This window comes from Protopterus annectens, chromosome 12.part0 (genome assembly GCF_019279795.1).
Source record: "Protopterus annectens isolate FY-2018-M chromosome 12.part0, PAN1.0, whole genome shotgun sequence".
Classification (NCBI taxonomy): Eukaryota; Metazoa; Chordata; order Ceratodontiformes; family Protopteridae; genus Protopterus; species Protopterus annectens.
Window position 1 is genome coordinate 1,331,463,133 of NC_056746.1, and position 11,060 is coordinate 1,331,474,192.

The following is an 11,060-nucleotide window of genomic DNA, read 5'->3' on the forward strand; positions in this document are numbered from 1 at the left end:
TTTTATTAGTTTTGTTCCTTATTCCTATATACATGTGTTACACTTCCTGTGTGCACTGATGATTCTTGCACATTCTGTTTTCATTTATTATTTTTATTAGTTTTGTTCCTTATTCCTATATACATGTATTACACTTCCTGTTTGCACTGATGATTCTTGCACATTCTGTTTTCATTTATTATTTTTATTAGTTTTGTTCCTTATTCCTATATAATGTATTACACTTCCTGTTTGCACTGATGATTCTTGCACATTCTGTTTTCATTTATTATTTTTATTAGTTTTGTTCCTTATTCCTATATACATGTGTTACACTTCCTGTGTGCACTGATGATTCTTGCACATTCTGTTTTCATTTATTATTTTTATTAGTTTTGTTCCTTATTCCTATATACATGTATTACACTTCCTGTTTGCACTGATGATTCTTGCACATTCTGTTTTCATTTATTATTTTTATTAGTTTTGTTCCTTATTCCTATATAATGTGTTACACTTCCTGTTTGCACTGATGATTCTTGCACATTCTGTTTTCATTTATTATTTTTATTAGTTTTGTTCCTTATTCCTATATACGTGTGTTACACTTCCTGTTTGCACTGATGATTCTTGCACATTCTGTTTTCATTTATTATTTTTATTAGTTTTGTTCCTTATTCCTATATACATGTATTACACTTCCTGTTTGCACTGATGATTCTTGCACATTCTGTTTTCATTTATTATTTTTATTAGTTTTGTTCCTTATTCCTATATAATGTGTTACACTTCCTGTTTGCACTGATGATTCTTGCACATTCTGTTTTCATTTATTATGTTTATTAGTTTTGTTCCTTATTCCTATATACATGTATTACACTTCCTGTTTGCACTGATGATTCTTGCACATTCTGTTTTCATTTATTATTTTTATTAGTTTTGTTCCTTATTCCTATATACTTGTATTACACTTCCTGTTTGCACTGATGATTCTTGCACATTCTGTTTTCATTTATTATTTTTATTAGTTTTGTTCCTTATTCCTATATACATGTGTTACACTTCCTGTGTGCACTGATGATTCTTGCACATTCTGTTTTCATTTATTATTTTTATTAGTTTTGTTCCTTATTCCTATATACATGTATTACACTTCCTGTTTGCACTGATGATTCTTGCACATTCTGTTTTCATTTATTATTTTTATTAGTTTTGTTCCTTATTCCTATATACGTGTGTTACACTTCCTGTTTGCACTGATGATTCTTGCACATTCTGTTTTCATTTATTATTTTTATTAGTTTTGTTCCTTATTCCTATATACGTGTGTTACACTTCCTGTTTGCACTGATGATTCTTGCACATTCTGTTCTCATTTATTATTTTTATTAGTTTTGTTCCTTATTCCTATATACATGTATTACACTTCCTGTTTGCACTGATGATTCTTGCACATTCTGTTTTCATTTATTATTTTTATTAGTTTTATTCCTTATTCCTATATACACGTGTTACACTTCCTGTTTGCACTGATGATTCTTGCACATTCTGTTTTCATTTATTATTTTTATTAGTTTTGTTCCTTATTCCTATATACATGTGTTACACTTCCTGTTTGCACTGATGATTCTTGCACATTCTGTTTTCATTTATTATTGTTATTAGTTTTGTTCCTTATTCCTATATACATGTATTACACTTCCTGTTTGCACTGATGATTCTTGCACATTCTGTTTTCATTTATTATGTTTATTAGTTTTGTTCCTTATTCCTATATACATGTATTACACTTCCTGTTTGCACTGATGATTCTTGCACATTCTGTTTTCATTTATTATTTTTATTAGTTTTGTTCCTTATTCCTATATACATGTATTACACTTCCTGTTTGCACTGATGATTCTTGCACATTCTGTTTTCATTTATTATTTGTATTAGTTTTATTCCTTATTCCTATATACATGTGTTACACTTCCTGTTTGCACTGATGATTCTTGCACATTCTGTTTTCATTTATTATTTTTATTAGTTTTGTTCCTTATTCCTATATACATGTGTTACACTTCCTGTTTGCACTGATGATTCTTGCACATTCTGTTTTCATTTATTATTTTTATTAGTTTTGTTCCTTATTCCTATATACATGTATTACACTTCCTGTTTGCACTGATGATTCTTGCACATTCTGTTTTCATTTATTATTTTTATTAGTTTTGTTCCTTATTCCTATATACATGTATTACACTTCCTGTTTGCACTGATGATTCTTGCACATTCTGTTTTCATTTATTATGTTTATTAGTTTTGTTCCTTATTCCTATATACATGTATTACACTTCCTGTTTGCACTGATGATTCTTGCACATTCTGTTTTCATTTATTATTTTTATTAGTTTTGTTCCTTATTCCTATATACATGTATTACACTTCCTGTTTGCACTGATGATTCTTGCACATTCTGTTTTCATTTATTATTTTTATTAGTTTTGTTCCTTATTCCTATATACATGTATTACACTTCCTGTTTGCACTGATGATTCTTGCACATTCTGTTTTCATTTATTATTTTTATTAGTTTTGTTCCTTATTCCTATATACATGTATTACACTTCCTGTTTGCACTGATGATTCTTGCACATTCTGTTTTCATTTATTATTTTTATTAGTTTTGTTCCTTATTCCTATATACATGTATTACACTTCCTGTTTGCACTGATGATTCTTGCACATTCTGTTTTCATTTATTATTTTTATTAGTTTTGTTCCTTATTCCTATATACATGTATTACACTTCCTGTTTGCACTGATGATTCTTGCACATTCTGTTTTCATTTATTATTTTTACTAGTTTTGTTCCTTATTCCTATATACATGTGTTACACTTCCTGTTTGCACTGATGATTCTTGCACATTCTGTTTTCATTTATTATGTTTATTAGTTTTATTCCTTATTCCTATATACGTGTATTACACTTCCTGTTTGCACTGATGATTCTTGCACATTCTGTTTTCATTTATTATTTTTATTAGTTTTGTTCCTTATTCCTATATACATGTATTACACTTCCTGTTTGCACTGATGATTCTTGCACATTCTGTTCTCATTTATTATTTTTATTAGTTTTGTTCCTTATTCCTATATACATGTATTACACTTCCTGTTTGCACTGATGATTCTTGCACATTCTGTTTTCATTTATTATTTTTATTAGTTTTGTTCCTTATTCCTATATACATGTATTACACTTCCTGTTTGCACTGATGATTCTTGCACATTCTGTTTTCATTTATTATGTTTATTAGTTTTATTCCTTATTCCTATATACATGTATTACACTTCCTGTTTGCACTGATGATTCTTGCACATTCTGTTCTCATTTATTATTTTTATTAGTTTTGTTCCTTATTCCTATATACATGTGTTACACTTCCTGTTTGCACTGATGATTCTTGCACATTCTGTTTTCATTTATTATTTTTATTAGTTTTGTTCCTTATTCCTATATACATGTATTACACTTCCTGTTTGCACTGATGATTCTTGCACATTCTGTTTTCATTTATTATTTTTATTAGTTTTGTTCCTTATTCCTATATACATGTATTACACTTCCTGTTTGCACTGATGATTCTTGCACATTCTGTTCTCATTTATTATTTTTATTAGTTTTGTTCCTTATTCCTATATACGTGTATTACACTTCCTGTTTGCACTGATGATTCTTGCACATTCTGTTTTCATTTATTATGTTTATTAGTTTTATTCCTTATTCCTATATACATGTATTACACTTCCTGTTTGCACTGATGATTCTTGCACATTCTGTTTTCATTTATTATTTTTATTAGTTTTGTTCCTTATTCCTATATACATGTATTACACTTCCTATTTGCACTGATGATTCTTGCACATTCTGTTCTCATTTATTATTTTTATTAGTTTTGTTCCTTATTCCTATATACGTATTACACTTCCTGTTTGCACTGATGATTCTTGCACATTCTGTTTTCATTTATTATGTTTATTAGTTTTGTTCCTTATTCCTATATACATGTATTACACTTCCTGTTTGCACTGATGATTCTTGCACATTCTGTTTTCATTTATTATTTTTATTAGTTTTGTTCCTTATTCCTATATACGTGTATTACACTTCCTGTTTGCACTGATGATTCTTGCACATTCTGTTTTCATTTATTATTTTTATTAGTTTTATTCCTTATTCCTATATACATGTGTTACACTTCCTGTTTGCACTGATGATTCTTGCACATTCTGTTTTCATTTATTATTTTTATTAGTTTTGTTCCTTATTCCTATATATGTGTATTACACTTCCTGTTTGCACTGATGATTCTTGCACATTCTGTTTTCATTTATTATGTTTATTAGTTTTGTTCCTTATTCCTATATACATGTGTTACACTTCCTGTTTGCATGCCCTCCTTTGTTGTTGCTGCCCCTGCATTGCATGTATCTACCCCACTGAAGCTGGTTCCATACATCTAGCATCTTCCAACAATGTACGCCATGCCTGTTAGATGATATCTACCCTCTGCTGTAATATCAGCTCAGTAGAGTTCAGCTTACCCTGGAATAAAGGGTGGCCTAATGGTTAAGGTGTTTGCCGCCCAAACACAAGGTGCAGGGTTTAAGTCTCACAAGGGATAATTGGCTAGGCTTGCAAGGGCAGTTAGCCTAGTACTAACCTATGAACAATTTTCTTTATATGACATGTCTGTCTTTTCAGTGAGAATGTGTCCTTTAACATCTCTGCATTCACTTTATAATCAGTTTCCAGTAAGTTCCACTAAAGCATCAGTGTGCAGGTGGTCCAACATTTAATCCATTCATTAAACTAATGACACCAATGGGATAATTCTGCCCCAGCCAACCTTTTTTTTTCAAGCATTTCTCCATTCAACTGCACACATCTGTCCTTTTGTAATCCATAAGCCTAGCCTTAACTGCAAACTTGCCTTTGGTGTCTACACACCTTTCTTAGTTCAACATGCCACAGTAGTATACCTTAATTTGGCTCCTGAATGTCAGAAATAAATGCCACTGAAAGAGCACATAATTTCAGTGTTGTTTGCAGAATCACATGAAATTATGTGTTGTAGACCATAAGCATACAATAACTAGTCTGATGAATAATACACTCAATAAGACACTCTGATTTGGTGATTAAAAACTTTATTAATTGGACAAATAAAGTGTATCTCCCCATTTATCTATCTTTAAATCTATTTCATTTCTGAAATAGCTTCCGACATTGTACATCATGGCTGATTCACCTAACTGGTTACCAGGTTAATGTCAGTCCATAACTAATGGCTGCTTTACAGGTTCATGGGTGTTTTACTAGGCTGATGACCACCAGATTCTTTATAAGCTTAGCCTCGCAACCTAGCCCAGTTTTGTCCCCAAGTATCTTGGGTATTTATTTGGTGGGTATGTTAGCAAGGAGGTAGCTAAGGGTTATGTGGGGAGGGTATGTCAACTCAGAATTATTTTACTTACTATTGACCTCTATCTGTCAGAGATATGTGGGCCATATCAGGGGTGAATTTTCAAATTCTCATCCAGTAATCAAGGTTTTGTTTGACTAGGGTCATGGATGAACTCCTGTTCCATAGTCCTGAGATCCTTTGAGACACATATTGATCTCTTCAGCATGTCACATTTATGTTGCAAGCAAAGTTCAGATATTTGAATCTAATGTCTCTGGTGCTGTTGTTTTGTGGATGTGCAAGACATCCATCAGTGCTTGATAGGAGGATGCCTCATAAGCCAGGTATAGATTGGCTCTTAGTAACCTGTAGATGACTCAGTGCAGAGATAGGACCTTAAGGCGATCTGTGTAGGAAGGGTATTCATACTTTTGGATTCTTCTGGTAAGGAACACTTGAGGGCATTCCAACTGTTGAAGCATATGGTTAGGTACATGCCAAAGGGTGCATTGTAGTCAAAGATTGGTTAGACAAGGGCTGAGTAGAATTGTACTATAACTTCCTTCGACCTGGATGCCATAAGCTTGCTTATAAGTTGGGTTACATAGAACAATTGTCTTACTATCTTGGCTACATGTTGGTCGAAGGCCAGATTATTATTTACATATGTTCCTAGATGCCTAACAACCAGGTTAACTCTTAGAGGGCTCCAATATAAATGAAAAGAAAGTGATGGAACCAATAAACCCAAAAACAAATATTGTAAAATAAAAAGGCGTATTTGCTGCAGAGTGAAACGCACTTTATTCCAATAAAAAGGTGAGCGCTTTCGAGGTTACCCTCCTCTTCAGACCTTAATAAAAACTGAATATACATTCACAGTTTAAAAATATAAAACAACCAATAAAAACATACATTAAAAAGCAATGAGGCAAACCCCTTTTTCTCAAAAGGGACTTTAAAGAGACAGCGCTGTTCAACCCAGGTGGAACATAAGCCTTAAAGTCAACTATCCATCTTAGTTCTAAATATTCAGTCTCATTACAAAGATCTCCTTCTCTGAGACCCTCATAAATTTTTTGTAAGACTAAAAACTTAAACCTATGTTGGACGCCACAGTCTAACACATGCTTTGCCAATGCATTTGTAGGTTTATTGTTACGTATATCATTTAAATGCTCCATAACCCTCTCCTTCAGCATATGGTTAGTTTTGCCTATATAGAATGCACTACATAGGTTACACTTGGCTAAATACACTATATTCTTGGTGCAGCAATCCACATAGAAAGAAAATTCTATGGGTGTTAAATGCAATGGATGCTTAACCATACAAGTGGACCATATGTTAGAACAGATCTTACAAGCCCTACAGGCATAAGTACCTTTGCGCTGCAAGGTGAACCATTCATTCATTCTATTGCTTTTATAGCATAGATGCTGTTTCACATTTTTGCTATTCTTAAAACTGAATCTGGGGGTAGAGCCTACAACCCTACTAATCTCTGGATCTGTTAATAGAATGGGCCAATTCTTCATTACTATGTCACAGATCTTATCGACGTCACTAGAGAAAGTCAGCCACACTCTATTTACCATCTCTGTGCCCTTTCTCCTTTCATCATGTGCAGTAGCAGAGAGCCCTTCAGAAAAATATGGTCTAATTCTATTATACTCCAAAGTACTTATTTCTTCTATAGCTTTGTCTACTTCATACACCTTATACCCCCTGTCAACAAGATCTACTTGTAGATTCACTAATGCCTCTTGTAGGTCTTACTCATCAGTGTGCAGCCTCTTATAGCATAATACCTGATTTTTAACTATATTCCTGGTTACGTGTGTGGGGTGCATACTAGAACGATGTAGGATGTTGTTCTTCCTACAACTTTTTCTATATAGCCTAGTTGAAATGTTACCAAAGATATTTTTATTTACATTGATGTCTAAAAAGTCAGTCTTAATTTGGGATTAATGCATAGAGAACGAGAGATAAGAGGTAGTACTCCCTAAAAATCTAACAAAGCTCTCTAACTGTATTTCATCACCATGCCATGTAAAAAAGATATCATCAACAAAGTGTTTGTAAAAAGTGACATATTGCTTGAAAAAAATCACAACAAAAAAACATCTCTTTCTCCCAATAGGTCAGCACAATGTTAGCATATGTATTTGCACATGCTGTGCCCATAGCGACCCCCACTTTTTGGAGAAAAAAACTCATTCTCAAACAAAAATACATTATTTTCTAGAATTAAGTCCAGTAAGGCACAAATCATATTAACTTTAGTAGTGGAAAAATTACTCTCTTTACTCAAAAAATGCCTTACGTTCTCAATTCCCTCATCATTGGGGATCACTGTGAATAGAGAGTTCACATCAAGTGTTACAAAGAGCACATTACTAATGTCAATGTCATTTATATGACTGGCCCAAACATACAATTGTTCCGTAAACTGTTTGCTGTCCCTCAATACGGTGTCTATGATATTTAACACATTCTTAAGCTGTTTTTCCACATATATAGACATGGGCTCAGTTAGCCATCTCCTACCTGACACAATAGGTCGGAGAGGAGGTTTCAACTGGTCTTTATGAACTTTAGGTAGACCATATATAACTGATATGGTGGGATGGTTTTCATATATGACTTTGGCACGAGTCATTCATTTTTTTAGATCCTTTTGCAGGATATTAGTGTCATGCAGGGAATTTATGATAACTCCCAGTTCACATTCATCTGTGAAATTGGTAAGCCAGAGGAATTTGACATTAGCCTAGACTTCTGAGAAATAAATGCCAAACAGGAGCAGGCCCAGCATGTAGCCTGAGATAGTCTGCTGAAGACCAGTCACTTGGTGGAGGTGGTCTCACTGATCCTGACTTCAGTCACATTTACTTTAATTATTAATTAACTATACACACTGCAGTGCATCCTTGTTTACTGTTGATGTTGCTACAGTTTTACTGATAAGTACAATTTCCTTCCCAAAACCTCCTCTAAAAATGAATTCTGTTGAGTGATTCTACCAGGTTGACTCATTAAATCTCAGCTGACATGAAAAGTTAACTGCTCAGAGCCTAAATAAATCCTTGGACTCCTCAGCCTTTCCTGAAGAGACAAGTTAAAAAAGCAAATGTCAGATGTAAATATCTTGTGAACAATAACATTGAATGATTTTAAATAATAACACTTTTCAGCAAAATTTTTCTTTACAGTTAGAAAGACAAACAGATTCAAAATCTTTCCATCAATATGATGCAATGAATTTCAGACATATTTTTGTATAAATTTTCACAAATTATATTTGCTGTAGAAACACATGGTATCAATTGCATTGTCATTCAGAAAGACTTGAGATTTTGTTACAGCAAGGAGTGGTTTTACAATGTTTAGACGTATGTATAACAATTCTGTCAGTTTACATAACTAACAAAGAAGACAACATTCAGTTTCTATTATCCTGTGCAAAAATGTCAAAAGTATGAATGATGGTTTTCTTCAGAGTTATTTCCACTTTTTGTTGATATCATGTATTATTTTATAATCTAGTTTGTTTTGTCAGCGTTAATATAAATGTAAAAGTATTACCCATCTTCAGAACGACGATTCTACACTGGCAGTCAGACTTTGTTGTTCAATCATAATCATAATATTTCAAGTGATTCTCCTCAGTAATATGCAACTATGTTATGGAAATACAGACTAAAATTAAAAGTATTAACAAATGAAAATAGTGATTAATTTCCACTACAGCTCATCTTAGACATTATTTGTGCCATTGTATGTTCCAGGCCTTGTCATTTCACATGTTACTCTTTAGAACTGCGGTGATGGTGCTGCGGTAGCGTTGTCGCCTCACAGTAAGACATTGTCCTGTTTGATTCTCAGCTAGAGCGTCTTCTGTGTGGAGACGTGTGAATGGGCGTACCTTCGTTGAAGGTTGTGCGTCAGAGCTGGCAACTCGGCATGTAAAAATCTACTGCCAATCATTAGCGGACTGGAATTCCGCTGTGGCGACCCCTAACCGGGAAAAGCCGAAAGACACAACAACAACTCTTTAGAAATTGACATATCAGTTAGGGAAACCAGATCTAAGATATATCATAATATTGTAAGAAGGTATGGGAAAGTATAAATGGCCAAAATGGCAGTGTAACTGCTAATGCGTATAAATTAATTTCTTCCATATCAATTGTAAAATAGTGGATAAAGTGTAAATAATGTATATCATATTACCTTTCCCTAATACTGATAAAAATTATTGGGTAAAGGGTGACCTGCTTTGATGAAGGTGAGTCTTACTCTTCAGTTTAGATATAATCAGCATAAAAGCAGACCGAGATACAAGCTAGTGACAGGTCATTTCCATAATGATGAAGTTAACCTGCAAATGATTTCTTGAATGCAGCCATTTAACAAATTCTGCAATTTCCCTGATGAAACTGCACTTGATTAATTCAGTATATATTCTTAGAAAGAAAAAAAAGACTGTCATTTTAAAAAGTAAATGTGAAAAGGGCAGCAGTAATACAGAATCCTGAGAAATATAATCTACTCCTGCTAATTTTTGACACTGACTGTTATTTTGTATTTGAAAGTAAAATATAGTATTCTTAGAAGTGATTGTCTTGCATGGTCTTTTAGTATGACAGTATGGTTAATGTTATGCTAATTAGTAACCTGCAAATTATAGCATATGCCATCCATGAACAAAATAAGTGCACTTTAATCACATACATCATGACACAAACAATTTTAAGTAGTCATATATTAAATTATTGCATAACATCATAGCTTAGTGGAAGAAATAATTGTTGATATGTATTCGTGTGTGTGTGTGTGTGTGTGTGTGTGTGTGTGTGTGCACAGTGGCATTCGCTGATATGAACTATCACTAATTTCATGTTTGGCAACATGGGAATTGGCCATCTGCCATTTGACATTCCTATGGTCGCAGAACCTATGCTCAACATTTTGACTGTAAGACTATAAACCTATACGTGTAGATATATATATATATATATATATATATATATATATATATATATATATATATATATATATATATATAGATGTTTTCCTCATAGCCCAGAATTTGTTGCATAAATTCTGAATACATTTCATAAGCCAAAATAACTACTTTTTTTCTAGTTTTGCTTACATAACCCATTATTCTGTTTTTTCTCTGAGTGTCATTTAAACAAGTTTAATTTTTCATGTATAGTAATCTTATTGCTGAAGAAAAAAGTTGATTAATACATGACAAAATATAGCTAAGTAAATCTGGTTTGCATGCTGTTGTTTGTTACCTTTTTTGCTCAGAGAAATGTTATTACATCACAGCTGGTAACTGGAAAAACAATAGCAATGTTAATCTAGAAGGCAGACTGATACAGCAGTTTAGTGGTTCTTCATAAATCGTGTTGCATGTACACATAATATATGAAATAATGTTTGCTGAGTATAATTGTGTCATCCTTCATGGCAATCCACTGAGACTTTTTATTAATTATTACATCATGATGTTATGATAGAAACTGGAACCTACCCCCTATGTAGGTTCATAATGTGATGAATTATGAGAAATTCAAATACAAGCTCCTGTCACACCTAGCTAGGGCTTA